The sequence below is a fragment of the Colletes latitarsis genome, chromosome 4 (assembly GCF_051014445.1).
Source record: "Colletes latitarsis isolate SP2378_abdomen chromosome 4, iyColLati1, whole genome shotgun sequence".
Lineage (NCBI taxonomy): Eukaryota > Metazoa > Arthropoda > Insecta > Hymenoptera > Colletidae > Colletes > Colletes latitarsis.
Genome location: NC_135137.1, coordinates 34,386,528 through 34,412,121, shown reverse-complemented (window position 1 = coordinate 34,412,121; position 25,594 = coordinate 34,386,528).

Genomic DNA, 25,594 nt, shown 5'->3' with positions numbered 1-25,594 from the left:
AACACGACGTCGCTAACGATACTCTTAATTGTTAAACTCAAATACTTTTTCCTCGAATGGATAAAACGTACCATTGTCGCGGACTTATTCAAGCGATAACACAGACCATATTCTTGTTTAATTTTTCACGTTTCTCGGGAAACGAACGATGCGTGATATTATTTATTATCCAGCGAACGTAACCACTTTTTAACTAAATTCCAAATTTCTCGTCACGCGACATCGAGTCGTTTCGATGGTTTAAAATACACAAAACAAACGATCGAACGGAAAGAAAGAGGCGCGTCGAATAAAACCGATCGTTCATTTTGCGGGTCGCTCCGGCGCTCGTAGACGATATTAATGGCGAGACTTCGCGGAGGTAGATAATGATTCGCCTTTTAAACCCGTTAGCAACGCGTTTATCGAACGAACCGGTGAGATAAGTGGCAGCTAGCGCGGTTACGTCGGCGATAAACGCGTTGTGCGCCGTCGATGCCTTTTCTTTTCGATTAATTGCCACGAGTGCCGCGAAATAGGAATCGGAAAATGAATTAGCGAGCGCCGGTATCACGCGACCACCCTGTTTCTATCGGTCGAGCGTATATTTGCCGCTGGTTTTACGCGCGAACTATCCTGCGCCGCCAACACACGCGCGTCAGGGATCGCGATTTAGCGAGCGCAGAGCGTGCAGATAGTACACCGTACGTTAAGCGAGCCGTTCTTACGCGCTCGTATATATATCTCGGTGGAATTGGAAGTGGCGCGGTGCTCGGTTGAGTGATCTACGAGCACTCGACACGCCGCGGGGCAACAAATGCTGCCCGGCTACGATTTCACGGCGGGTGGTACGTCGTGACGGCGACAGCTCGCCTTTTCGTTTCTTCTTTGTACGCTCCTGGCCAGCAAGCGTTATCGACGAAATTCGATCGTGTTTCAGGAAAGTTAACGACCACGGTACGTTTCTCACTCAACGACGCCGGGGGACGTGGCTTTCCATATTAATAAAATTAACCCCTGGATGGAAACTGATACTCCGACGAATCAAATCCGCGGTAATTTCACGCTAGATTTACGGACGCTCGTTGCACGAATTTTTATTACAATACGCTGTGTTGGCGTGTATTCGTATCATTGTATCAGTTCAATTCAAGGCAAATTGCTAATAAATATCATTTGTGAATTCTATATGTTGGGTTTGTACGAGAATAAACTCAAATCGATATATGTGTTTTACTCTTAACGGTTTACAGCTCTGTGTTACAGGATTTGGGACATGTGGTTTTATACAGGGTGTTCGGCCACCCCTGGGAAAAATTTTAATGAGAGATTCTAGAGGCCAAAGTAAGACGAAAATCAAGAATATCAATTTCTTGACTGAGGCTTCGTTACAAAGTTATTAAAAAATTTAATTAAAAAATTGTTCACATCGTTCTAAAAAAATTATTTTTGGTTGCAGGGGTCGATTACAATCATTTTTGGTAAATACACATACCCCCGAAATCCTGCGCATTTTCGAGAAAAAAATTCAGTACGGGCGGAACTTTAAACGTTAATAACTTTTTAACGAAGCATCTATCAACAAATTGGTATTCTTAATTTTCGTTCTATTTTGGCCTCTAGAATCTTCCATTACAATTTTTCTCAGGTATGTCTACTTATCTATTGTGTCTAAAATGTCACTTCTATAATATATCAATTTTAAACGGATATTCCAAGCGTCTACTTTCGTTGCAATTTTTCATTTTACTATTTTTGCTTATAGACAGATCCAACCCGAAGAAATCATGAAATTCGTATGTTTGAGAGTTTTGTTATTACTTTTTCAATTATTCTCGCGTAGGATCGATTTCTTCGAGGATGCGCGATGTTTTCTAGAAAATCGCGGCCCCGGTACGCGAGCGTTCGATTCGTTATCATTGCGGCGATGCTTCCTCGAATAATTCAGACTCGTTGCATGTCAGCGATCGCGATAGCGGAGAAATTAATTACTGGCGGGACGCATCGAGCGTAGCGCGACGAATAAAACGACGTTATCAAACGCGAAGGTTCGACTCGCTCCTGGATAAGGTACACCGTCGGGAGCATCCATCGACGTGGCCCACGAAGATGATCGATTATTCGACGAAGTCACTTTGCTGCCGGCACCCGTGACTGGTCCGGGAATCGTCGGCAGATAAGAATCGCGGATAAAAGGACGCGTGAGACCGAATTCGTCGATCGGTAGCGATGCCCCCTCGTCCCTTTGCGACGTGCACGGCACACCGAACGAATTCCGTTTTAATTGGCGCGATTCCGGCAGCCCGTTTCAACCGGAATCCCTTACGTCAAAATACTTAATTGCGTGGCTCTTCAAGGAGCTTCCCGTTCGCGGGCAGTTTCTTTCTCTTTTTTCTTTTTATGCACTTTCGTAGGTGAATGCACTGGTCAACACCCTCCACGAATACTCGTTCGGTACGTGCTGGATGCAGATAACGATATCTCTGCGTTCGTTCACCGATAATTGTACGTTTTGTTTCGCGACTGTTTACGAGGATGAAATAAAGCTGGGTCCAGTATGCCCGTGGTAATTCATATTTTACTAATGTTAGAAATAGTCGAGACTAGAGAAGTTTTTTGAAACATTCTTTATTTAATCAAATATTAAAGGGCACACTCAACAGTTACTCATGGAGTTTAAAACAAACGCAACGCAAGATTAAAGGCCCCCGACTCGGGTAACTAAATACTCCGTAATTATGGTAACCGTTATATGCTGCATAAGTCACGTTTGCAGCAATAAACCGTTAAGAATCAGTGCCGACTCTAAGAATATTTCCGTTGCACGAGTGCACGTTCGAGGGAAAATTATTATAATTTCTTCTCACAACTTTGGCAATCTCCAGTGTTCGCTGCGTGGCACGATACGTAAGAGCTTTTTCATCCGTACAATTTTAACGCCACGCTGAAGTTTGGGAACGTTTCACTGTTGATATTGCGGGATCTCGTGCACGTTGAAACTTATGGTGAAACCCTTCCGTTTGGGGGTAGCGTGACGCGACGTCGTAAGGTTAAGCACTGCTGAAACCAACCATCTAGCGCGGCTTTCGCCTTCATGCTTTGCCTACTTTTCATTAGATATACTTCTCGCGCACCTATCTGGCGGAGATCTCCAAGTTTTTAGCATAACGCGATTACGGTCTTTCGGCGAGCGCGCGCTTTATTATCAAGGCATCGTCCGACGATCGTGCTGGCTACTTTGCCTCCCGAAACGTACTCCTATCTCTCGAAATTATCACAATTGAACGTGGACAGCGATGCATAAGTTTCATGTGGCGAAAAGTTGCGTTTTACCGCGATACCATCGAATCGTGTACCGCTCAACCTAATCTACGAGAGATGTTTTTAACGAGAACGTTACAGAGACACTATTTCTAAAGTTCATCGTGTCTTAAAATAAATTAAAATAAAATTCTTTAATCAGAAGTCGTAAGTGTTTACTAAAAGATTTTCGAAACTTGTCCAACAGCCCTTACGTAATCCTTTCGTGCAGCGAAGTAACAAAAACTTATAAGAAACGTGGTTAAGTGGTAATATATTTCACCAGTATATTTCCTTGTACCGGCCAACCGCATAAATTTCGTTGCTTTTACATCGATCATGGAACAGAAAATTTTTCTCACGCCCTTCAGCGTTCGAAAAAATACGGATGGCCGGTTACCACGCGACTCTGCAATTCATCTTTCGCCGCGGGAAAAGTCTGGAAGTCGCGATTAATACGTCCGTAACGAAAAACACGGGACCGTTCGAAAAGTTAGCAGAAACGGTTTCGGGGGCGTATTTACCTAAAATCCAGCAACGAAATTCAGGAAAGCTCGCGAGCCCACGATTATGTATTGTCCGCGGTAGCAATACGCGTTCGTTACGACTTTGGGCATAAATTTTCCCCATTCGGACACGGCGATTCGGCTTGCTCATTTTCAGCTTTGAGCCCGCCTCTCCGCTAATTCATTAAAACGTTTACAAGAGCCGAAGCGATATACGCTCGGCAAGTTGTCGTTCTTAATTCACTTATCCCCGTTCGCTTGCCTTCGTACACGAGACACGGTCGCGTGCACGTTTCGCGTTTTTTCGCGTGCACGCGTGTGCAGAGCCGGCCAACACACGAGAACCGGACGATATCGAGCGCCGGAGCCAAAGTATGGAAAATGTATTATAGAAATGGCCGTACAGAGAAGTTTCAATTATCACGAGCAACGCGGAGGGGGGAAAAACGAGCAAGTCCGTGGCTCGTAATAATTTAAACTCAAAGTTATTTCCGTCGCGTCGAACCGTGCTTTCTATAATCTGCGCTTACCATCGGGTTCTCGACCGCGTTTTATCGAAAGTCCCTGTGTAACTCGATCTACACGTAGCGTCGAGCAGATGTAATCGAACAGGTTTTTTGTTTCTATTTAAATGTTTGCCTCACGATTTAATTTGAGCCGGCGCTTGACATAATCAGCCGTTGAATTTATCGGGTTGTAACGCGATTTAGTGTACGTTCCGACGGCAAAGGTAAACGATGCTTGGTGAGTTTTGAAAATTTGAAAAAATCGGCGCACGCTTAATGAGAACGATACGAGCCTGATGCGGTTTCTCGTCGATAAATAACGTTTCACGCCCCTAATAGACCAACGTCCGGATAAAAAAAAGGTATCAAGGAAATCATCGACCAAATCTCATTAGACTTAGTTGCGTTGCGATCTCATCAGCCGTAAACCCATCAGTGTTAATATACTCGCATCGTCTTAATGTGGCTCTGTCGCGTCAAAGTGTGGTAGAGATGATGCAACTGCAGTGTCTGTAGCGGCGCCAACTTTGCCGCGCATTAACATTCCTCTCCATAAAAGTTTATAGCAATACGCGTGCATTGTGCATGCATTAAAACACGCCTAAATACGCCTCGCCCGTACTTTGCATTCCCCAGTAACAACTCGAGACACCGCTATTCGTATCGTTGATAATTCATCGACTTGATAAAATTGATACTCGACATTTTAGGTAATCCTATAATTCTACATAATCTTCTAACCTCTTCAATCTTGCAACGTGGTTGCATGCTTCTAAACAATCTTGGAAAGACTGAAACTGTATAATTTAGCGCGGGAACGGTGCTTCGCGTTTTGAAATCTCGAAGGGTGGGCCGCATTGGCGACCGAATGGCGAACTCTGGATCCATTTTGACGCAAATCTGAGCTTCGTTGCTTCGTGTCGAATTTCTGCATTGTACTGGTAAAGTTTAAAACTGAAATCTTGTCGTAAATGTTGTCGTGTGTTCTCTTCAAGAAAATTCAATTGCCTCTGTACATTAAATAGTGATTTTATAAGACATAAAGGTGGCTGAATTTTGTTATTGATGATAATTTTATAAGATACGTACGTCATTCTATGTAAGAAAAGCGAGGATCAATAGCAATATTTAGTACTTCGAAAGAAATCGTTAAAAGCAACGGAGGTATTTTGGGTTCCAACCATAGGCGACTCACTCCGTACACACACGGCTCTAATACTCTTTCGTCGCTTGTCCAACCGGGTTTACATCCGCGCACGCCTGTTCGTCCAACCCGTAGCAGCGCCTAACGTCGAATTACAGCCACACGAAACGGAAGAAAAAGAAAGTGTCCATCGGAGCTGCTGCGAGCTCGTCGACCTCTGCGCGTAAGACTGTGGATGTTCGTGCATATAAGATATGCGGAGAATGACAATTATGCGCGAAAAATATGAACGTATTAAAAAGTACACGACTTTGTATAATCTGGCAACATTTGACAAAAGTAACGACCGTGTACCATTGAATAAAGCGATTAATTTTGTTTTATTTCGATAACGTTAGATCAGTTCATACGTAGTTATAAAACATAAAACATAAAATACTAATATTCGTAAAAATTGCAAGCCCCCGATGACGTTAAAATATTAAACACGTCCGGTGGGAGGTTCATTAAAAGTACCGTAACTAGATAAGCCGTTAATGAATTTTAATTTATGTTTCAAAACATACGGTTATATTATGAAACGTGAGTAAAATAATATTCTCCAACAATGTATCAAATTTCTGACTAGATCTCACTTTTCCTGGACCCTTTCCAGTTGGAGATCGTTTCGTGTTATCGACACATAGACCATAGACCACGAGAACGAATAAAGCACTAATACCTAACGCATTGGGAAATAGTTTGGGGCCCATACGAATAGCGAAATCGTTGAAAATTAGTTCCCCGTCGTTCGCTGGTCCATGTTCGAGCGGCTGGTTCCGAAATCTTATTAAACTCGTCGAGCTATACGTATTATTCCCGGGGCAGTGTGCTACCCGGGAACGTTTAAATTCTGCTAATGGTCGTCGCGCGAAACGTGAAACGCGCTCGGACCCATTTACCTTCCGGTTCCACGGTCTATCTTCCGGCGCTTCAGCGCGTATCGCTGACCTTATAAACGCTCGGTTCGCTGGTCGCTGGAATTTTACCAGGATTATCGTGCTCGACTTAAGCAGCCTATTTCCCCCTATCCTTGAGGATCTCGTACGAATAAATTTCTCTCGTCTCTCGATTAATTTTTTGCCAGCGAGTCGCTTAATCATCAGCGACGCGCCGCTCGAACGCGTATCCCGACGTCGGAAGTCCTCTCTTCTCCTTGCTCCTCCGTGCTCCTCTAGTTGAGGGACTATTAATCTCTTCTCCCTGGCGATGTTGCACGATGGAACGGTACCCTCCTTCCGAGAAGGCTTCCTCTACACGCGTACGGGGCCCGGTCCAGCGGGAACGTGTGTCGACGGAGCCACGGAGCCGTTGGCACGATCGCGGAGCGTTATCGCGGAAGGTGTTCCGGATGCTTCTGGCGGCGTTGCATCGACGACAGGTGCAACTCCGAGCGTGGATGCTCGAGCAGCGCCAGGTATGCGTTGGTACTGTACGCTTCATTAACCGGCTTGTTTTCGTTCCACGTCGAGGTTGTCCTGACGCGGCGCATCGACCGGAGGCCCCCGAGGGGCACGAAAACGAGGATGACACGAGCTTTGTTCGCTCCTTACGCGCGCGGGGTATGTAAACGTCGCCGGGAACAGGCCCGAGCACGGCTACTTGGAATGTAATTGCATCGTCTATGCGCGATCGCGCGATAAGAAGGAAGAGGAGGGGGGCAGATAGAGCGCGGCGAAATGAAGCCATTCCGGGTTTCCACCTGTGCGTGCGACCATTTTCTCAGCGCGCCCGATAGGGTAGAAGGCTATACGTTGTCTCGTTAGGCGGCGATATTTACGCGACTGCGCCGCGGATCGCGTGATGATATTTTGTAATAATCGACGCGGTAAATTGGACACGAGATCGCGGGGAATGCGCTCGGGGTGAACGAGGCAAAAATATATGTATCCAATACCGTTATTACCGACTAGAATGCGCGAGTTCTTAACGCGTGTGTGTCTTTATCAGCTTGCGTCTCGATCTTCGATATTTTGAAAGCATGGGCGGCAGACTAACGGGGGTAACCGTGGAGGAAGTATAAATTTAAATTTTAGCGTTGTATCAAATTTATGGGGAAAGATAATCGAGCGTAGTAAAATTAGAACGAGATATTTCTCACGGTTTCAACGCAGTATGTTGTGCAAAACATTTGTTTAACCGTTGAGGATTTTTATTTGAGGAGTTTTATTTATACGTGCAATGAATTTTGCAATATTTATTTCTATTCTTATTCTTTGTTTTCTGAGGAAAATATGTAGTCTGTTTTGCCTACCGCGACCGGTCATCTGACCGGTTGAATGATTTATATTTTTCTGTAAAAGCTAGATAACATTTGGTACCAAATTTTCATTAGCTTCTGATGTAAATAGTAAATATGATGTAAATATATGTATAACAAAGACGAAAGGAGAGAATCTACAGTTTCCACTGTCTTAGAACAGTCTAGCAACGCGTATTAAAAATAGTTAAACTTTACTCGCGTGCAGTTCCGAAACTACTAGCATTTTATTAATTATTGAACCACTATTAGAAGCGGCAAAGCCTCCCCATTAAAATGGCTTTTCGTTTATGTCGATCCGACTTCCCGTTTTCGAGATATCGTAATTTGTGTAAAGAGGTAATTTTTAGAAAATTCTCTTATGGCGCTTTCCGTGTTACGGCAGACTACTAACGCGCATTAAATTACTAAAAACTTTAATTACCTGCAGTTTCGAAATTACTAGCATCTTCTCCATGATCGAGCCACCGTTAGTAGCGGCAAAGCCTCCCCTTTAAAGTGGTTTTTGGTTTTTGTCGATCCGACTTACCGTTTTCGAGATATCGTAATTTATGTAAAAGGGTATTTTTCTTAATTTGACTATCTCTGTCTTCGTCTGACGCGTCGCGCCGGACCTCTTTGTCTCGTACGTGACGCGTGATCGAGTGACCTAGAGCCGGACGTAGTATTTCCAAGAATTTACTACGCACTGTTTACTATTGTCACGCGCGCGTTATCAACGAACTCGCGAGCGCGCAACGAAACGTAAACAAACTCTATTTCCGGAACTAGCCACCGCATCGACTTGAAACTAAAATCGCTATATCTCCGGAACTAATTGAGCTATCGACTCGTACAAACGCTCATTTTAAAGGGCATTTAACCCTCTACCTAATGACTATATCACCTATTATAATTTTTGCTATCTTCTATGTTTATTTTCACATTTAGTTTGACGTTACATACCCAAAGAAGTTTTAGCAATTCCTATTGATCGTACGACAAGTGTACGATAAAACTGGACCATAAATTGTTTATTTAATTGAAGATAAATGTAAATACAGGATGTTTGCGTAATTACTAGCCAGCACTTTTTCTTAAATAGTTGTTTTCTCTAGAACTAACTACGGCATCGACTTGGAACAAAATTCGTTTTCAAAGACGGTTTATCTTGTATCCAATGAAAACTAAAAACTTTTTTAACATAAAAGATAAGAATATCTTATGAATAAACATTAAAACACAACTTTTTATACATATAATGCAAAAATTAGAAGTACGTTGCCTCGTAAAAGAGAAAAAGAAAGACTGGTCATTTATCCTGTCATAATAGGGTATACGTGAAGTACCGGTTTAGTGTTAAGGTGTTCTGTATCTATTGCGCCGCCTTATTTATAGTTGCATCGACTACTAATATTGGTGGCTAACAGATATCGAATAAAAGTAACGTATCGCGGGGTATTCACATTTATGAGACAGAACAGTTATTCGGACCGGCTTTCATTCTTTCGTCGTGAAATGTAATTGCATTCCATAGTTCGTATCGTAATTTGAATTGAAATATGCATGGGCGCCTGGAAAAAGACCGTTGTAGGTCAAAACGCCAGCAGTAACTGAATAATAAAAAGAAACGGAGTTTTCAGGCCGTAGAAATATTTTATGGTAGGGAAAACTGTTGATAATAAAAACAGCACGGTTTCGAGAATGACCTAATAAAGCAACAATATGTGATAGTCAACTACAAATCAATATGAACGTATCGATGTACATATAAATTGTCATTTTGTTAATTTACTACATAAATATTGTTTCGTCCAATCAAGAAATTAATATAATTCTTCCCTCATATTTCTCAGTTCGAACGACGATAAATCCTAAACAGGAAAGTCGCGCGATCGGTGGAATTACTTTCCTCTAAAACACTCTTTTAATGAAATGAAAGTCCACGGGCTTGAGACCGTAAAGCAAGAAGCGCGGAAAGAAAGCGAGGACCGATTCATGTCGGTCACTGAACACCGGTGGACCTATAGCTATTAGTCACTCGTCCTCCTCTTTTTTTTTCTCCCCCACCCCAGTTTTCCGATTCTAGCTGCAATCACTACGTAACCCATCATTCTAACCTCTCGCTTCCCCGCTTTTCTCGCCGTTCCTCGCCAGATATAGCACTCCGCCTTTATCTCGTCCGCGTTACCGATCCCTCTTACGCGAGAATGGTTCGATTACTCTTACACGGCGCTCACTATCTTATTCTCAAGCCGTTTCTCTTTCCGCCTGTTCGTCATTTCGCACCGAACTGTTCCATCGATTCCCCACCCATCCGCTCCTTTCCGCTCTAGGCTACTGTTTTATTCCCGGAACGGGTGACTCTTCTAGCTTGTTCGTTTCCCTAAGACGCCTCTGTTCGAACATCCTTCGACAAAGCGTCGTTGAGGTCGCGATCCTCTCTAACCGCTTCGAAATCGTCGTTAAAATGGCATGCAGAACTTGTAGAAGCAGCCAAGATCGTGATACTTGGTAGTTGTTCTCGATAAACGTGAAAACCGATCCGCGTAGAAAGAAATTCAACATTTGACAAAAACGTTTCCTCGAGTACTTCGATCTACGTATCGCGATCGTCGATTTTTACGGAAGGAAGCGTTGCTCGCGTTCTCTTGGGGGTCACGGAACGACGACGTAAAACCGTGTCGTATCGCTCTCGAGCAGACAGCGTCGGCCTGTAAGGACAAAAGCTGCCGTTGTCTCGAAAGTATTTATTCTCGGTGCGGCGAATTTCCAGGGTCGGGCCGGCAGGAAGATGAAGTAGGAGTTCTCAGCGCGGAAGCATCTTGTGTTAGAAGTTTCGCCACCACTCGGAGGGCCAGCTGCGAGGGCTGGAGAGGTTCTGGCGAATTGCGGGCGCAAGGAAAGTGACGTGCCGCGACGCGTGCTTCCTCCGCGAGCGTTATACCTCGGCGTCGAGAACGGAGCGGAAACGAAGAGGCTCGCGCTCGCAAGTGGAGGTTATGACGGACAGACTTTTCCGAGTTCTAAGCTCGCAGCGGGGGTTGTCAGTCGTTGGTGAAAGTTTCTTAGAAACGGCGACTTTGCTCGTCGAGTCTTTCTTTCTTTTATATTTTTTTATTTTTCTCTCGCAGCGACACTCGCCAGAAACTTTGTAATCGCTTTCGTGCATCCTAATGCAGCGCTTGAAATTAACGGCGAGCTTTCAGACAGAGTCGTTTCAGGGAATTCAACGTTAAGCCGAAGACTCGCCTCTCTGAAACAAAGTTTTTCTCGCGGAACTCTCTATACGTTCGGCGTCGAGTCTAATCGCGACTGCGTCTGGCTACGCGTGTCGCGAGATTTGCATAAAGGACTCGACGATCTAACGAAAGGGTGTCGTTTTGAGATCAGCAACTAATTACGAACTTCTCGATACTCTTCGAGCTGTAGAATAGATAGATATATTCTTTGTTTCGACTTTATTCCGTCGAGTATAATAATAAACAATTGACGGAGGAATCTTCGATTGTGATTGAGCAACGAATATATTTCAATTAATTAATCTCTTGTCTGGTATCTGAGAAAGTTAAGCAATGTAGCCTCTATTCGGAAAGAAAAGCCCAAGAGAAAACGTGTTTACAATCGAAGATGCTTGGAGTCGAGAAGGGTGATTCAATATCCGATCTTCTATGATTCGAAAAAGATGAGGAGTTCCTGGTGTTGCCAGAGGGTAGAAGCAACGCTTGTGAACTTCGGATCAGGAGGTTAAGGCTCCCAGCTTCGGAACTCCTAGAGTTGCCACGCAGAACTACAATCAATGTTCTGTGGTTGGCACGAGCACGTCCCTGGAGAAGTTGTATTAGACTCTGGCAGTAAGAATGACTTAAGAGGAAACTATCTTATACCAACTAGTGTTTGCTGAGCCTCCAGCATCCGTAGTTTTATAACTTGGATAATGACGAGGGGATAAGTTGTTCCGATAGTGATTTATCAGGGAGAATATGTCCATGATCTTCAAATCGAGAAGGTTGAAAGCTACGATTCTGAATTAAGACTCACTGTTCTATGATTCTTGGATTAAAAATACCACTCTCTCTATAATTCCTTTGAAAATTGAAGGGTATATAATAGTAACAGTAAACTCAGTATATTGACCCATTTTTTCTTAGTAAATATTGTAATTATCTCTATAGTCACGATCATTCGAAAAGTATCTGTACATCTGTAGTGATTGACCATCTTTTTCTAACCAAGTATTCTGTTTTATGTTTCAGGTGAGTACCAGATCGTCTATTACGAATCATTTTCTATGGTGTGAACAGCGAGAAAACAGTAAGTAAAACGTAGACAGTGTAGAGCGTGCGATCGAATACGAGTAAACTGAGCGCGTCTGTCCGCGACCCACCGTTTCTACTTACACCGACGTCCAATTCGACGCGTCTCCATTTTCAAATTCAATTTTCTCCAAAATGAAGCTTCCTACGAAAAAATTCTACTCTTCCTTTCCGATACGTAGAAGTGTTAATTAATCAATTCCTCGATAAAAGTTAAAGATACCCTCCTGTGGCAAGTTCAGAGAATAAAAGAACCCCATCTTCACAGCTAGGGGACAACAAAGAGCTTCAGATCGTTGATCAAAGAATCTGTTGCTTGGTCGTAATATTAATTAACAGTTCAATGAGTATCGACTATAAACAGAGAGCTCGTGTTTGCAAATGGGATTTATCGTTTGCTCTAGAATCGGCACCGCGAGCTGCGCGGGAGGCGTACAAATTGTGACTGGTCCGTCGCAAAAAAGAACGCCAAGAGGTTAATTTGACGCGCGGCGACGAAGCATGAACAAAGTATGGTTTATTAATTTACGCGCGACCGGGGCCTCGCGGCACGCTCAAAGACTCGCGGACGTTCCTTTCGTCTGTACGTCGGAATAATTTAGCCTGGCGAGGTCGCCCGGAACGGAGCGGAGTCAACGGCGTGTTAAATGCGCATCGGTGAACATTCTCGAGCGTATCGTGCTCGATGGCGTTGTTCTTGTTATTATTTCGTGCTTCTTCTCCGCGCGTAGCGCGGTCGCCGCTCCGTGTTCGCGTCCTCGAACCGCGAGGAACTCGATTCGACGACGGCTACGTGGACCCCCGTCGCGTTTCCACGTTCGCGTCTGCACGCGTATTCGTTGATCGCGTCCTTTTTCCGCCTTCTCCGCGCCGCGTCTTTCCATCAACCCTTCTCCCAAATCCCCGACCCTCGTCTCTGAAACTCACGGACAGATATTCCATTTGGCTCGAAACGGCCGCCGCGTTAGGCGAATTAAGCGAAACGAGATATTTTTGGTAACGCGTAAATTTTATTCCGGAAGAAAATTAAGTGTTAGATAGCAATTCTTCTTTAATATAGTACGATTACAACTGTAGAAATTGTATGAAACGATTCTACACTTTCGTTCGGTTGTATACGCACTTCTTTGCTCTTGTATCCTTTGGGACCTGGCCCTGAGGAGAAGATACTGTTTTCCCGCGGCTGTGGCCTCGTAATGTTTCAAAGGTTTTCCGCGCAGTGGCTCGCAACTGACTTTGCAACATAAATCGCACAGGTGTTCGCTTGTAGGTCACTCGTCCTTCGGGACTTTCGACCCAATTTGCATGGGAGTTTATCGAGGTATGGCGACTGAAAAATGAGAAGCTGGGAGAGTGGATGGGACGGAAAAGGAAAAAGGAGAGCTGTGAGGCAACTTGGGAAACAAACATTTCTCAAACAAATCTTGCTTTCATAGGTGACATAACCTGAAGTTCTTTTAATAGAATTCTCAATTCAAAAGTATTTTTCGAGATTACTTATTGCTACGCGTCCTTGATTGACCTTGAGTGACCTTCGATCACAGGTCGTTAAACTGGTTCTTCCTCGAGCAATGCATTTTCTAAGATATATAACTTCCACAGTAGCGTTAGGACACTGACTTATGGTCCTCAACATTCGAGACGATGAGATTTGCATACGACGCAGCTGTTGAAAGATTAGAGTTCCAGTTTCGATGTTGAATATTTGAAAAATTATTAGTTTCAGACTACGGTACGTCTTAATAGTTTTGTTCTCGGAATTTATCTGCTAGGAGAGACTGGTTATTCCACACACAAAAAAAAGAAGAGAAGCCCATTATTGGAGTACAAAAGCAGCTACTTTTCAACGTGATCAAACACACGTGTATGTAAACTGATTTCGTTGCCACTGAAGTTGTAGATCGACGACTCGCGCGGGACAGAGACTGGTTGCCTTGGCGTTCGAGTTATGATCGTCGAACGATCATCGGCAATCTTCCATCGAGGAACGCTGGATCGAATCGCGGCTGGAGAAAAATCAAGGTTCGCGTTCAAAGACCGACCGACGTTTCGTCAAGATGCGTTGTCGATACGCGTTCCGCGCGAAGAAGCCGCATCTCACGAAACGCTCGTCCCTGTCTCTCTTCCGTTCATCTCGTCCGTGCTCTCGACGCTTCTTCTGATCATCCGGTGCGCCTCCTGGTGCGCGTCTATGTACGTGGCTCGGTAGCTACGTACCTACTTGAAGGTTCTTCAGTTTACACGAGCATAGAAATTGCACGGTCTGACGTGGTACCGTGGCTGCACGAGTGCGCGGAGGCTCTCGTTAGTACACCTAGCACTGTCTAGTTTACGTAGCGAAATATGAAAAGCGGGCATAGCAAAATCAAGGAACCGGCTGGGTAAGCAAAGGGCCAGGCTTAGCTTCTTCCCTGTCTTCCTCGAGGGTGCAATCTCTGGCATTAGCATTATGTACAATTTCGAGGCTGATGCATCAACTAGACCACCTCGTTTCGTCATCGACTCGTTCGGAATTTGCCGTACTAATAAGACGAATCCGCTTAAGCAACGCGTCTGTCTTTCCGCGTAACGAAACCGCTGATCGTGCCTGGCACACATTCAACGATCGCGTAAACCAATAATGTCTCTTCAAGTAACGATTCGTGGATCTTTTTAAACTCACAACTCAATTTTTAAGAGAAAAATCAGGCAGAAGAATTCGATAATAAATTGCTCGTTAAATATAAATTGAAAAATTGGATCAAATATAAGCTGCTGATAATGAGTGCCTCTGCGAATTGTTCGCGGTTGCTAATAATTGGACACTGTAACCGAAACAAGTCCGAAAGGAAGCGTTTATGGATCTACGTTCCTATAACATGTTTTCATCCCCCAGATGTAAGGAATGTTTCCCCAGTTTGACCGTACCTTTCAGTTACACTCTGCATAATTAAATTTTGAAGTATACATTGCGTCTACCGTGTGTGTAAAACTATGTTGCGTCGAGCATGTTGTAAACTATCTTCGTACACGAATATTCGTAGAATTATTCGAGGGAATGTTAAGAATTTTAAAACAGTATTTCAAAGTCAAGTGTTTTTGTAATTATTCAAAGTCCAGTGGTATTTGCTATTTATTTCAGTTTTCACGGTATGTTATAAACATTCCGACCGCGTAGAAGAGCACACGTAAGAAAGGGGTTGATCGAGATGTTCTCGTTCGCGGGAAGGCGTCTGACTGATAACAACCATCAAAGATCTTTCGTGGTTCGCGCGGGCGCAGAAAGCGATTTTCATTCGGTGTCGGGGTGAAAAAACTAACGACGCCATTTCCACCCAGTCTGCTGCACTTTCCGCGCGACGCAGCTTTCAAACGTTCTTTCCGCTTTCTTCCACGACGAATTTTCTGGATCGCATTTATCGTTCGTTCCCTCGTGCGGCCCCCTCCCCGGACGGACGCGCCGCCGTGAGGAATATAAAGAGAACGATAACGCGAAACGCTGACCGCGTCTTCCTCGATTAAGAGACACCCCGTGTTCGACGCGGGATCGTTTTATGAGAAACGATCGGAGGGACTCGATCCTCGAGGATCTCTTGTTCGTGGACGACGTCGATGCCGGTGACAGTCGTAGCACGTTTCAGAATAGAGACGTTTCTTGTCGGCGCGTTCCGCGGAGGATGAAAGGAGCTCGGATGGATACGTTTACTCCTATTAATCACATTATCCGAGCTTCGAGGTTTTGTCGTCCCTCGTGATCCGTCCCTTGATGCTCGAACTTCGGCTGGAAATGCTTTCCTGCTTCGAATTCTACCTCGATGAATCGTATTTCTTACTTGAAGTATTGGTACTTGGTGTTTTTACAAATATTATAATTAATTAAATAGAAGAAAATTGTTGCTTGTCTACGAAAAAGTGTCAGAGGAAATGGACTGTATATTTTCTTCTTTTATACGTGCTCTTTCTTCGTCTGTTTTATCTCGTACCGAATAGGTTTTCCCCCATTACACTAATGCATAAAGGTATAAACATTTCTTACGTCTGACCTTGTTTTCAACTTACCATGTTGCGCCGGTCGCTCATCCATCTTCGCAAGAAAACCTGTTAGAAATTCTCGGTGCATACTGCTGTTTCCTGGATGATGGAATGAAATGATTCATAGGGTACTGTAAAAGCGTTTCTGAAGCGAGATCTCGAGCGTTGATTGTTTATATTAGTAATATTTGAATAAAAGTGGTTGCTCCCGGTTCAGATTTCAGCGAGCATTATAGTAACGCCGAGAACGTCGCTTAAGTTGTTAAATAAAATTAAATATCATCTATTTTTCTATTCATCTCCGCGTGTTATATTTTTTAGTACATTTCAGGATTGAAATTGAAAGAAAATTTATGCATGATATTATCTTACGATGACATTTAGTAGCTATAGTCGAGGGATCTTTTCATAATTTTTTTAAAAATAACAAACGTAAAATCACAGAATTTTCAGGGAATTATCGTCGCGCGAAATTGCGCATATTGTAAGTTAATGCACGTTATTCCCAATCCCTCTGGAGACCATCCATCCTTAAGCGCGTTCCAATTCAACCGATTCGAATCTACATTTACACGTATAGCCGACCCCAGCTACCACGAGGAGAATCACTATGTATAGAAGCTCCGAGACACATTTGGCCACAAGGACAAGGTACATTCGTATTCATACGGAAGACCGTACCGAACCGTGGAGGGTGCACGTAAGTACCCACGTAAGTTAGGGAGTTTGCAGAAGGTAGAATCAGTAGCGGACCGTGGCACAGAAGAGGAGACAGAACTCGGTTTGATATATGGTTACAAGTTCTCCTCCAGGCGAGGAAGTGCGTACACAATCCGAGCGCAATTTCTCTCTCTTACAGTCCCGCACATGATCCTCCCACTCGCGACTTTGTGTTCTTTCCTGGCCACTTACGCCGAGCATAATTCCCTAAAAATGCTCTAAATCGCCACTGGAGAGGTTCTAAAAAAATGTCGACATTTTCATCGATCTGAAACTCAGCCACGTGTCTTTATAACATCTTAACACCGTCTCTCATACATCGTCCGACGTGCTTCCGGTCGGTGGTCGAAGATTTTCGATGCATTTTCCCGGCGCAATTTTCTCGGAAGGAGGTCGGAGAGAATCACGGGTGAAAATCGCGGGAAAGAGTCTCGAAGACTGTCTCGTCGCGAGCCGAACTTGCGAGCACTTAACTCGATACGATCGGCTAATAGATTTTCCGGAGACCGATAGGCGGTGTCGTCGGGGCGGAAGCGTCGTCGTCGCGCCACGGTTAATGGGGCAAAACCTCGTCGTGTACAGAAGCGTCGCAAACAATTTCGTTACGCCGGCGTCGCTTAATCTTCGCGCTGGTTCATTAGGTGCGATATGAAATTTCGGTCGCGCGGATGAGGCGAAGGAATTGCGACGAACGGGCCACCGTTGCCCGGTGCAACTTACACCGGCGGAGAAGTCGACGACGGAACTAAACTAATTTAAACGAAACTTTTATTAATATGCGGGACATGGAACCTGCATAAACAAACACGCGGATAATGTTTGGATCAAGTTCAATATCTACTCGTGAGTTTTAGTCGAATATTCAGAATTCGAATGCTTGTAGAAATTAAATTTCATTTGTCGTGTAAGCTTAGATACAAGTGCAAACAAAATCGAAACAGAAACGAGGAAATGAGTCATATCAAAAGAGAATTGCTTGAATGTGCTATAGGTAGCCACAGTATAAATAACGAATCTATTTAAAGCTGAGTTTGTCCTGATATTTATTCGATCCAAGCTAAGTATACGTTCGAGTAGAATTTAGTCCCCCATTAGAGTTGAAATTCTCCTTTATGGGACATTGAAAAATCTGCAACTATGAATGACGAAGTTCAAGGCGTTTTAATTTTGCAACGCCTACGAGCCCGATGCGTTCGTTCCATGAACGTTGCACAAGAATCTCGTAGTTTCGAGGACAGTGGCCGATAAATCGTCTCTTTAGTCACTGCGTGTGGGCTTGCGATGCATCAATTGCCATTCAGGGCGGTACGGCTGGACTGTTCCCTGGAGAAGGTTGCCTGATATTTCCCCGATCGTTCCAAGCCCTTGAGAAACATAACAAACTGGAAACGTGGTGGTAGGGATCTAAAAATTCTATTGTTTCGCTCGTAGAAGAAACTTGGTAACGTTAACGCGATCCTTAACGATGGTTTATTAGGACCTACGGTTATTTGTGATACGCAGATTGATAAACAGAAACCTAGAACGTTTCCGTGATTTCTTATTTATTCTATAACGATTTTTGGGAGGAATGAAAATTCCAGGAACTAGACGTGGATGTCGTCGAAGTGACGACAGGCAGTGGCGATTTATGATCTAACCATACACCGAAGTTTAGGGCACATACATCATGTTCGCGACGCTGGTTTGCAGGTAATTTCAATGTACTGTCTATCGCGGGACAAATCGCGATCTGTTGATTGTCGAACGTTCGCATAATTTGCCGCTGCTCTTCGATAAATTAATATATTTTAGCTGGTTGTATTAGAACGCGCGGTCCGGTGGCATTGTCATAATACAAATTGCTGTATCGACTCTGTATATTTAATAACAGCAATTCAGCATACAACAGTGAACGCTATGCGGCGTATTTGAGCACGCACTAGCATTAGCTAAACGCTTCTGGAGAGCAATTTATCGGTGGAACATATATGCAAATACGTTGCCTATTTCACGCTACTTGTATCAGAGACGAATGTGGAATTATTATTACTGTCTATTCATATTATTTATTATATACATCCAAGTTAGGGTAGGTAAAATTCTTTTTTTCAAGATCAGCTTTTTGAATACCTTCAGAATCAAGTCTGCCAAGACACTGTGCACACCTTCGAAGTTTATTTTTTAAAAGGTAGATAATTGGTGACATCGCGACGCGAGGAAAGAGCAGTGGCCGGGAAGATCTATCTGCGAGGATCGTTCCTCCATATCACCAGTTTATCCGTACGCGAAACCTCGGTGTTGTAACAACGCCGTCCAGGTGGCGGGGCGCAGATTCTCGGAAACAGGGACGACGAGCAACGTTTACCTGCGTCGAGCGCGTCGGCGTCGGTGTCCTCGAATCACGGCTATAACTTGCTTGTCAATGTTTAACCTACTCGAGTGTCGACGATATCGACGCGATCGTTCTATCGACACGGACGCGTTGCATACCTAACGGTTTCGACGTTGGCCGGGGGGTACCAGGATGCCCGTTGGACGCTCCGAACTCGCTCACGGGGCAAGATTGAGCGCGCTTGTCATTCGGTCGGCATAAGATTAAGCGCGGTTGTCGTTCAAATTTACAGGAAGATCGATATCGGGCACGGAACAATGGTTTTACCAATGCAACGATATTAAAGCAACGGCTCCCCCTAAGTATCCTTAAAGATTCCACCACGCAGCGATCCCGCGACTCCCGGGCAGTCCTCTCGCGAGATTTATTAAGGACAACCCAAGTTTCGGGCCGTGTATTAAACAGGTTGCAGAAACCGGGCCGCGATTCGAATAATTAATTACGGGGGATGGATGAGTCATTTCTCATCGGATGGGAACGTTTCGCTGCCCCCGGGACGGAAGAGTTATCGGTTCCGCGAACCGGCCTGCCAGTAAAAGCACACTTTCTTTTTCTTCCCCGCGATTTCAGGACCCCTTTTTCTCCTCCTCCGCCCTTTTTCAACCTCGCACGTTCCGACGTACACAACGATATCGACGGTAATTAGTCTTCATTGTCCGGCGTTCGATTCGATTCTATTCGATTCTCGTCCGCCGTTGGAAAAAGTCCGTCGCCCCGCGGAGAGGGAACCTCCTCGAGTAAACACCGGTGTATCCTCTTTCTTCTGTCGCTCTTCTCCTCCTCGTCCCTCGTTCTCTCCTCTGTCTTTTTCTTCCAGCCTCCGCCGATCCCGCCGCCTTTTCTTCCTCGTCTTCTTCTTTTGCATCGTTCTCTTCTTCGTGCGCCGTCCTCGTCCGTGGGTGTAAATCTGTCTCCCAGATTAAGTCCGAACCCTGAGTTGTATAAATTGAAGCCGATCTCTCTGCCGGGGCTCCGGAGTAGCTACTCGGGCCACTTTATTTTCGTTTATTTGTTGTCGGCAAACATGCCTGGTCTTCCTCGCAGCAACCAGCAACGACCAACGGCACCGGCCTCTCCTCTGCTCGCACACGTTGCTTCCACGACCACGCGGACCGCTCGATCCACCGACACCGACTCTCCTCCTTCGCCTCTACGTGCAACTCGGACGCGTGCAAATGTGCAACGACCTTTATTATGCACGACAGTGTGCGCCCGGTGAATCTTTAATACGACGCTGCGGATGCACGCACTTGGCCCCCGCGCATGCGCCGATTTTCACCTGGTATTCGATCAACCGTTCGCGAATTCAATCCTCCTCCGATCAACATAATCGTCGGTACGGTCTCTCTTTTCCTTATATCGCATCTTCAAACAATTTTAGACCTCTTAAATCTAAGAATTCGTTCGATGTTGGGTTTATTTAAAAAATTAATCGTCGATATAAATGGTTCTGGGTTGGTGTACAATATAAGGGATATTATGGATAAGGTACAAATCCTCAGTTATAAAATGTTTTTGGAATACATGGCTCATAGATTTCGATCGAAAGAAACAAATATGTTATTCGTGCAAATCTGGAAGATTTATTTCGCAATAGTCTTAGTATAGTTTGGTTGGAGGTTTCATTCAGCAACAATGCGATCGTTAATAGCACCAGGGGAGGAATGGTACCGCAAGTGTGGCTCGTCGAAAGCTAATACGCGCGACCCGTTGACTGGTGCCGCGGCATCGCGACTGAAAATTTATTCCCCACCGCGATAGTTCCACTATTTCATTTTTTATTACGTCGCGTCCCACTTCTGCTTTATTACTCCCAGATGTAACTGAAAGCCCGTTCGTTCGCGCGCAAGAACGATAGCAACAGCAATAACGACGTATAAATATCGCGCGCACCGACAACGCGAGAACGAATCGTGCTCGTAAAGGGCCCAGGGCCAGCAGGTGTAAAAATAAGGAACAAGTCTTACGAATTTTGCACCGGTATTAAATAATCCTGCTGCAGGCACTCGACAAATTTCTCCTTCTTTCGATTCTTTGACATAACGCGTGCAATTAATATTTTGGTTCTTCATCGCGATGAAAAGCGTGATTAGTCGAAAGGGAATCGTATGAAAGCAACTGAGAAGGATTTCCCGCGCGTTTCGCGAAAACGTGGACACGTGTGACCGATCCTGTGCACGGCGTATGTGTCGAGCGTAGAATGGACGCGGTGCTCCGTGATATATCGCTGGGCTGGAAAAATGGTTACGCCGCCGGGGGAATAGGGAGAAGCCGAAATGCAGTTTACGCTTTGGTTGACGACGAATCGCCTTCACTGGCGTCGGTCGGTTACCGACACGTTTGTCACCAGATGCACTTCGCGTGTACGCGCGATCGTTGCCCGTGCACTGCACTTCCGGATCCGAAAACGTACACCGGATTCGACGTCCACCGACCAGAGAATTTTTGTTCCCGTACATCCATCTGTGATTACCGTGGTCGCTGCAGCTACGTACTTCTTAATCACTTAGGGTGAAATTTATTCGAAATATTTCGAATAAAACAGGTAAATAATTAAGAAACATACAAGTTACTTATAACTTGTACTGTTTATCTGAATCGAGAATAAAAAGGTTTTTAAGGTTAGTTTTCAAAATTGAAGCAACGCGTTCGAAAGTCAAGAAATATGGGTAGGGAGGGTGTAATAATTAACCCAATAATTGCATTTGTAATAATTGAATTAGTTAAATTTACGCTACTGTCGGCGTGAACTATTATTATGTTTACCTGATCCGATTTACGTCGAAGCTATAACGTTAATGTTACAACTGCAGAAGTTAGTTACCGTGTAAACTCTATTTTATGACGAAGTAATTACATCGATGTAGTAACCCGAAGTCATTCGGTGGCAGAGGCTCGGGGTTGCTGTAACAACATTAAAAATGCGTGGAAATGGAAGCAATTTAACGATGACGATAACGCCGGTCGTTAAAAGTTAAACGAAACGACTTTTAAATTAAGCGAATCATTGGGTGGCGTTGCGTTCAACGAGTTCCATGATATTATTTTTATTAGACGTCTTCACCTTTTAATCGATTCATTTGTCTTGCCAGGAACAATACGTTTCACTTTGTCGAGTGAAGATAATTCGTACAATATTAAATATCATAACTAGATTAGAACACAAATCAGATTTAACCATAGTTTATCTGTATTTCCCTATTTTAGGAAACGATTCATATATCAATTTCTACGAATTTATTGTTCCTCTAGAACCTCAACGTAAAAAGATGAGAAAAACTTTCCTTCGAATGGAAATTCCCAGCTTTAACCGTTCTTGTATTTGCAATTAAGATTTCGTTTAACAAATAATTAGCTCCGAGCGCTCCGTGGGAGCCTGTGGACGTCGTAAAAGGTCGCGACGTTTCGTTAACGACTCCTTCCGAAGCGCGGAAAAATCACTTAGCCTTTTGTGATATTCTTTGCTTGAAAATTCCGTTTCTCGAAGAACGAACGAAGACACGTCATTTACGTAGCTTCTAATAAAGAAGTTAGATTCTCTTGCGTCGACTTCGTCGGTCCTTTCTTCGAATGGACTTTGTTTCCCCCGCGTGACCCATATTCCCAGCTTAACTCGCGTCTTGGGGAAGCATCCTTCGACTGGCAACCTATTTCCGCGAAGAAATTCGCGATTTTCGTGATTTTCGCGAAGGCACTCGCGACGTTCCGCGAGACGCGAAACGACAACGTGTTTTGTGTCGCTGTCGAGCGTCGCGACGCCCGGATTCCCTGCATCGACAGTAAAAAATTCGACCTGTCGCTCCGCTGGTAAATGACGGAGCGACATTTTTTATTTATATACCTACACGTTTGAACGTTAGGTGATCTAATAAATTTTATATATCGTTGAAACTCGGTTTACGACATTACGAAGACAAACACTTAATATAAAGAGAAGTGTGTATCGAGTTTTACAATATACTTGGGAATTGTGTCGTTGGGTTACCGAACGAGGATCTCGCGGGGAAAATGGAGTGTCGCGTGTAAAATCTTGGATCCAGCGGAAACAATAGATTGGCCGGAGGTGGTCTGAGGACGGAGCTTCTTCTTCCTTTGAAACGCGAAAAAGTTCGAGCCGCAATATGCCAGCCACGGTCATCGTTTGCCTTTCGTTCGGCTACCTCATACCGGTGGCCCCCGTAATCTGGCAGGTTTTATTTTCCCGGCGACGACGACAGCGAACGACGCCGGGCTTCGACGACAGTTCGCCAACTCATATCTCACGGAGCGTCCGTTCCTGCGGAAACTTCGATATCCCCGAATATGGGCGTGATCGTCGGCGACTTCGAGCGAGACCAAATTCTCCGCGTCCTTCCGCAGGACCTGCTCGCCTTCGTTTCCCGATGAAACCAGGCGTTTTGTCGGCGATAGCGACCCGGTTCGCCCTGTTTCTTGCCACTTCTCCATCCTTTCTTTTGATCCTTTCCGTTTAACGAAGAAAAATTGAACCGCCGAGAGCGATCGACCGTGATTGCGTCACATGTCCGTCTAATCGCCCTCTCCGAGTCGAGATCATTCTTTCTACTCGACCTTCTCCCTACGTTTATATCGCTTTTTACGTGAAATTTAGTCCTCTTTAACGCGCGGGTAAAAGAATTAACGTCACGATTCCGTCGAGCAGACAAGATGTACGACGATAGACTCGGACCATAAATGCGCTCGAGCTGGTTCCGCGACCTCGCCCACCGATTCCAGACGTCGACAAGGGGAACGAAAAATTCGCGACTCGCAGAAATAGTTTAAAGGCACGCTCCGCCTCGGGTTCTTTTATCGAGAAAGCATTACAAAAGCACGGAGCGCCGGGCGACCGGGTATCGCTAAATATGCAAACCAGGTTTACGGCGAACAGAAGGAATAACAGGAACGAAACGTCTCTCGGTTCTCTTTTATTGTTCTCTACACTTTACGTCGCTTATATGTTTATCGCATTGTAGAAGGCAGAAGACAGGGAGAAAAATCACGAGTCGTATCAGTCGAGTAAAAGCAGACTTATTTATCGTTCTCCTTTCCGAAAGTTTTCGCGAAAGTGGAAGAGGAAGCTCGAAAACGTATCCAGAGAAAGGATACGTTTGAAATATTGAAGCCTTCTCGATTCGCGTTCCGCGAACCAAGTCGCGCGCGCTGCATGCCGGAAACAGTAAAATTTATTCGCGCGCGTCGTCAACTTGTGGTGAATGGACCCTCTGTGTTCTGATCTCAGTCAATATCGGAACTTTGCGAAGATGCATGGAAAATTACAGCGGAACGTTTTAACGATATCGCTACGGAGAATAGATACGTAAGGCTCAGCTTCAAATTTGTCTGGTATTCCTCGTTTCGATCGCTAATGATGCCTCCTTAAAAGTTACGTATGTCTGAGGGTCGTGGTTGCAAGATAAACTTGTGGTTACGATTTTTCCAGAGTTTCTGGTATAACACATCGATACTTAACATGGAAAGTGATCTGTTTCCAAAATGATCGCATTACATTATTATATTCGAGGAGTTGTAAATTTGCATGTATTTTATCAAACTTAAAACATCTGATAGTAAGAAGTATCGATTAATTGTCGGTCTAAAACGAGCTACTGTTATTCGGAAGATTTAAGAAGAATGATGGGAACAGAAACAAGTTGTTTAAACATTCTTATCTCTTTTAAATAATATAATGTAATGAAAAATAATCACATTTGTATAATAAATACAGTGGTTTGGGATCGATCCTTTTATATAGATCCTTCGTCCTGGTATCGATGTCTCCTCACCACAATGGCGGACCCCGTCTACTGAGAAGACCACTGACAGACCCAAGAGAACATACAGTTTCCCACACTCTTCTTTCTTCCTTTCTTCAACTTCTTCTAACCGCGAAAGATTCCTTGTCCTTAATAGTACCGACGACTACATCTCCGAGATACAGGAAACCTGCTCCATTTTGCGCTCCAAAGAAGGCACAAAGAACAGAATATACAAATTCGCGCACTCATGGGAGTTGGAAACATCGGTACTGGACATAGGAGAATGCGAACAGTGATTACTTGACGCTGTCGACCTCCAATTCTGATGGAATTTGACACGTAGAGTCCAGAATATTATATTTACATTCGAGAATATCTATTTTGTTAATCTTCTACTGCATGAATTTTTCTTCTTCATTTATACATCAATTAAAAAAAATTCAATTTTGGACACTTGGAGCCACACACAAACACCATATACAATTTTCTAGATAATTTCTTCTCCACTCACGAAGCTTCAAACTTTCGTCACTCGATCCTTTTCACAACACTTGTCAAGTACTGATTTGAACTAAATATTCTAGCGAACTCGTTTGGAAATTTTTTCAAAGTATTGAATAACGTTTTGAGTCTTGAGTTTTGCATCGGATCAGCATCGTTTCGTCGTAAAGTAGGGCAACTGGCGTAGGTTATTCGTCGAGAGA